Genomic DNA, 6,035 nt, shown 5'->3' with positions numbered 1-6,035 from the left:
CTTTACAATATTCTTGGGTCAAAAATGCATCTTTGGGACTTCCCTGGCAGTCCAGTGGTTAAGACTCTGTGCTTCCAATGTAGGGGGCATGAGTTCAATCCCTAGTCGGGAAACTAAGATCCCACATGTCACACAATGCTGCCAAAAGCTTTTTTAATTTTTAAATTTAAAAATACATCTTTGACCATGGTACAAACATTGTAACTTTTTTGTAAAACCCATATACAAACAACACCATATACATTGTATAAGTTTGTTTATCTTGAGAAAGCTCATTTTTTTTAATCTAGAGGAATATACCTGAAATACATAATAATGGTTACTCATGAGAGAATAATGAAAAGGGAACGGATTTGAGGGTTTAAACTTTATCCTTAAAAAAAAATTTTTTTTTAAGTCAACCTGGGGGATTGTCAGGTTGACTGCTTTTTTAAAAAAATTATTTATTTTTGGCTGTGCTGGGTCTTTGTGCTACATGGACTTTTCTCTAATTGCAGTGAGCAGGGGCTACTCTCTAGTCGTGGTCCACAGGCTCCTCTTGTGGAGCACAGGCTCTAGAGCGCGCGGGCGTCAGTAGTTGCGGTTCCCGGGTTCTAGGGCACAGGCTCAATAGCTGTGGTGCACGGGCTTAGTTGCTCCTCAGCATGTGAGATCTTCTCAGATCAGGGATCACACCTGTGTTTCCTGCATTGGCAGGTAGATTCTTTACCACTGAGCCACCAGGGAAGTCCTATCCTGTAATTTTTAAATGAAAGATGCATTCATGTATTACTCACATAATTGAAATTAATTTTCTTAAATATATGATTACATGTAGCCAAAGTCCTCATACCTAGAATATATAGAGAACGCTCAAAACTCAACATTAAAGAAAAAACAATTAGAAAATGGACAAAAGAAACATTTCACTAAGTGGCAAATAAACATGAAAAGATGTTCGTCATCATTAGCCATTAGGGAAATGCAAATTTAAGACACTGTCAGAAGAGTTAGATGACAAGTCACAGACTGAGGGAAAATATTTTCAAAAGACACATCTGTTAAAGGACTGTGGTACAAAATATGCAATGAATTCTTCAATCTTAACATTAAGAAAATAACCCAATTTTTTTTAAATAGGCCAAAGACCCTAAGAGACACCGCACCAAAGAAGATATTCAGATAACAAACAAGTACATGAAAAAACACTCCACATCATGGGTCATCAAGGAGATGCAAACTAAAGCAAGAAGGAGATAGTACCACACACCTGTTAGAATGACAACGCCAAGTGCTGGTGAGGAAGCGGAGCAGTACGTACTCTCATTCATTGCTGGTGGGAATGCAAAATGGTATAGACCCTTTGGAAGACAGCTTGGTGGTTTCTTCCAAAACTATAAATAAAGTTTGGGGACTTGCCTTGTGGTCCATTGGTTAAGAATCCTCCTTGCAATGCAGGGGACATGGGTTCCATCCCTGGTGGGAGAACTAAGATCTCACATGGTTCAAAGCAAGTAAGCCCACGGACTGCAACTAAGACCTCCTGCAGGTCTTAGTAACTGTTAAAAAAAAAAAAACTGTGGTATTGGCATAAGAATAGACAAATAGACAATGGAACAGAATTTAGAGTCCCAAAACAAATCTTCACATTTAGAGCCAATCTGTTTTGGACCAAGGTGCCAAGACAATTCAATGAAAAAGAGTAGTTTTTCAACAAAATCATGCGGGGACTGGATATCCACAAACAAAAGAATGAAGTTGTATTCTTTCTTCATACCATATACAAAATTAACTCAAAATGGATCCCTGACCTAAAATATGAGGACAAAACTACAAAACTCTTAGAAGAAAAGAGAAGTAAATCTTTGTAACCTTAGATTCAACAAAGCCTACTAAGCTATAACACACACAGAACAAAAAAATTAATTGAACTTCATCAAAATTTAAAACTTTTGTGCTTCACAGAATGCCATCAAGAAAGCATAAAGACAACCCCCAAAATAAAATATTTGCAAATCTTATATCTGATAAGGAATTTGCATCTAGACTATTAAGAAACCTACAACTCAACAATTAAAATACAACCCAATTTAAAAATGCACAAAAGTTCCAAATAAACATTTTTTCCCCCAAGAAAATATGCAAATCGCCAATAAGCACATGAAAAGATGCTCAGAGGCAGAATCAAGATGGTGCAATAGGATGTGGAAGTCACTTCCTCCCACAAATGCATCAAAATACATCTAATACCTACTCAATGCTGGCCTAACTCAGACACCCAAAACTGCAAGAAAGATCTCCATATAACCAGGTAGGATGAAAGGAGGGTAGAGAAAGGAATCAGGACAGAACCTATGCCCCTGGGAGGGGGCTGTGAAAGACAAAAAAAGTTCCCGCAGCCTGGGAAGGCCTTTCACCAGTGGGGTGATCAGTCAGGACAGAAAAGGAGTTTCAGAGGCTCAGTGAAACAGGCAGTTTGCAGCACACAGAACAGAGCAAGACCTGCATAGGTGGTCTGTGCCACCTCCTCGCACTCTCCAGACTGAGACGCACATCGGCTAGTGCATGTGGGCACTGGATGCTGGATGCTGAAACTCTGGCTTCAGCGGACAAACACGGGGAGAAGACTGGGATGGGCTGCACGGAGACAGCTGGAAGGGGCTGGAGCCTTGTTCTTGGCTCACAGTGGGCTTGACACGGCCACTGAAATCTCATTGTTGGGACTTGCCTGGTGGTCCAGAGGTTAGGACTTCACCTTTCAATGCAGGGGGTACAGGTTTGTTTGATCCCTGGTCAGGGAAATAAGATCCCATGTGCTTTGCAGCCAAAAAAGTAAAACATAAAACAGAAGTAATATTGTACAAATTCAATAAAGACTTTTAAAATAATCCACACCAAAAAAAAAAAAAAAAAAACCCTTAAAAAAATAAAAAGAAGGGCTTCCTAGTGGTAAAGAATCTGCCTGCCAATGCAGGCTGATCCAGGAATATCCCACATGCTGCAGAACAACTGAGCCCATGTGCCACAACTATTGAGCCTGTGGCTCTAGTGCCTGGGAGCCACAGCTACTGAAGCCTGTGCTCTCTAGAGCCCATGCTCCACGACGAGAGAAACCACCACAATGAGAAGCCCTTGCACCACAACTAGAGCATAGCCCCAGCTCTCTGCAACTAGAGAAAGCCCATGTGCAGCAACAAAGACCCAGCACGGTCAAAAATAAATTTTTAAAAATCAAGAGAATTCCCTTGAAATAACAAAATGTACCCCAATGTTCATTGCAGTACTATTTACAATAGTCAAGACATGGAAACAACATAAATGTCCCTTGATAGATGGTGGATAAAGAATATGTAATATGTGTGTGTGTGTGTGTGTGTGTAGGTATGAATATATAAATGGAATACTACTCGGCCATAAAAAAGAATGAAATAATGTCATTTGCAGCAACATGTTTGGATCTAGAGATTATCATACTAAGTGAAGTCAGAAAGAGAAAGACAAATACCATATGATATCACTTATATGTGGAATCTAAAATATGACACAAATGAATTTATCCATGAAACAGAAGCAGACTCACAGACCTAGAGAACAGACTTGTGGTTGTCAAGGGCAAAGGAAAGGAAGGATTGGGCATTCAGGATTATATAGTATGAATGAATAACAAAGTCCTATTATATAGCACAGGGCACTATATTCAGTATCCTGTAATAAACCATAATGAAGGCAAATATGAAAAAGAATATATATATATACACATTCTTTGTATATACATATATATATATTCTTTATATATACATATACATATACATATATATATATAACTGGATCACTTTGCCGTACACCAAAAAATAACACATTGTAAATCAACTATACTGGATATATAATACATACACATATATACTATGCAGGCTTGGCAAAGTTATATGGAAACTAGAAGTCTGATACACTACTGATGGAAATAAAGTCTTGATAAAAGCAAAACAAAGGCGGGGGCGCGGGCTGGCGTGCGGTGCTGGCGCAGCAACGTTGTGAATCGCTGGCTGCGTGGCAGTGAGTCCCAGCCCAACAGCGACGTTCCACAGGCATGAGCTATAACCGCTCCATCACCGTCTTCTCTCCCAACGGCCACCTCTTCCCAGTGGAGTACTTGCAGGAGGCCATGAAGAAGGGCTGGACCATGGTCAGTGTTCGAGGAAAAGACATTGTTGTTCTTGGTGTGGAGAAGTCAGTGGCCAAACTGCAGGATGAAAGGACAGTGCGGAAGGTCTGTGCTCTGGATGATAATGTCTGCATGGCATTCGCCGACTCACGCTAACGCAAGGATAGTCACCAACAGGGCCCGGGTGGAATGCCAGAGCCACCGGCTGACTGTGGAGGACCTAGTCACCATGGAGTACATCACCCGTTATATCGCCAGTCTGAAGCAGCGCTACACACAGAGCAAGGAGCGCTGGGGGTTTGGCATCTCTGCCCTCCTTGTGGGTTTTGACTTTGATGGCACCCCCGACTCTATCAGACTGACCTCCAGGCACATACCATGCCTGGAAAGCCAATGCTGTAGGCCGGGTTGCCAAGTCAGTGCGTGAATTCCTAGAGAATTATACTGAGGAAGCCATTGAAACCATCTGACTATTAAGCTGGCTATCAGGGTCCTTCTGGAAATGGTTCAGTCAGGTGGCAAAAACATAGAGCTTGCTGTTGTGAGGCAAGATCAACCCCTCAAGATTTTAAATCCTGAAGAAATTGAGAAGTACATTGCTGAGATTGGGGAAAAAAAAAAAAAAGAAGAAAATGAAAAAAGAAACAAAAGAAAGCATCATGATGAGATTAAATTTTGCTTGTAACAATTTTTAAATTCAAATCATGGCTGATTTCCAAAATGATACATAGGTATTTCCATTCCATTTATCTGTAACTGTCTAAGTGTTCTACAATAAATTTGCCTATTTTTTTTTTAAAGTGAAACAAAAAGATGTTCAATGTCTTTACACATTAGGGAAATTCAAGTCAAAGCCACAATGAGATCCTACTTCACCTTCACTAGAAAAGAATGGCTGTAATCAAAAAGATAGTATTGGTGATGTTGTGGAGATATCAGAATCTTCATACACTGCTGGTGAGAATGTAAAATAGTATAACTGCTTTGGAAAACAGTTTGGCTATTCTTGAGAAGATTAAACAGAGTGATCATATGATTCAATAATTTCATTCAGGTATACCTAAGAGTATTGGAAACATATGTCCATGCAAAAACTTGTACATAAATGTTCACAGCAGCATTATTCATCACAGCCAAAAAGTGGAAATGACTCAATGTTCATCAACTGATGGCTAGATAAACAAAGTGGTTTATCCACACAGGGAATATTCCCGGCAATAACAAGGAATCAAGTACATGCTATAGTGATACTGAGCAAAAGGCTTGCTGCCCCATGTGCATAGAAGCCAATACTGTGGCACTGGCTTTTGAGGAAAGAACAAGCTTTATTGCAACATGAACCTGTAAGGAGATAGGAGGCCTAGCTCAAATCTGCTTCCCAAATCTGGGATTCAGTCAAACGTTTATGAGTTGGGGGAGAATGGATTAGTATGCAGATATGCTGGTGGGACAGGTTTCAAATGGAGGGCTTTGGAACTTGGCATTTATGGGAAGATATGGGAGGAGGCTTCGGCAGTGGATCTTCTGGGTTCTGAAAGGGTTCTAGCATTCAAGTTCCAGTCATGTCTCCATAATTTAGTTCTGGGGTTTGGGGGGCATCACACTCTCTTTATAATTTCCCATGCCTAGGGCCTCACCCAACACAAGGGGGTTGGGGGGAACTTTAGTTCAGAGTGTTATTAAAGGTCAAAATTTTCTCTTCTGTGCATAATTTATGGTTTTGCTCTGTTGTCTTTGAAAAACAGCTCAGTATCTTATTATTGACAGAGTACGACTTGTTTCAGCTCTTCCTACAGTTGCAACAACGTGGATGAACCTTGAAAACTTTGTGCTAAGTAAAAGAAGTCAGTCACCAAAAAAACACATATTATATGATTCTATTTATATGAAATGT

At 40.2% G+C, this 6,035-nt stretch overlaps 1 pseudogene across 1 annotated transcript; it reads left to right on the top strand.

Annotated features, from left to right (window-relative positions):
• The first annotated feature begins 3,977 nt into the window (after nucleotides 1-3,977).
• Nucleotides 3,978-4,827, top strand: LOC104980400 (annotated as a pseudogene). Its single transcript, XR_824257.1, has one exon. The product of XR_824257.1 is annotated as a proteasome subunit alpha type-7 pseudogene (transcript).
• Nucleotides 4,828-6,035: the final 1,208 nt, after the last annotated feature.

Source organism: Bison bison, unplaced genomic scaffold, assembly GCF_000754665.1.
Source record: "Bison bison bison isolate TAMUID 2011002044 unplaced genomic scaffold, Bison_UMD1.0 scf7180017864499, whole genome shotgun sequence".
In the NCBI taxonomy this organism is placed as follows: domain Eukaryota; kingdom Metazoa; phylum Chordata; class Mammalia; order Artiodactyla; family Bovidae; genus Bison; species Bison bison.
Note: the sequence above shows the minus strand (reverse complement) of the source record. Positions and strands in the feature narration are given on the sequence as shown.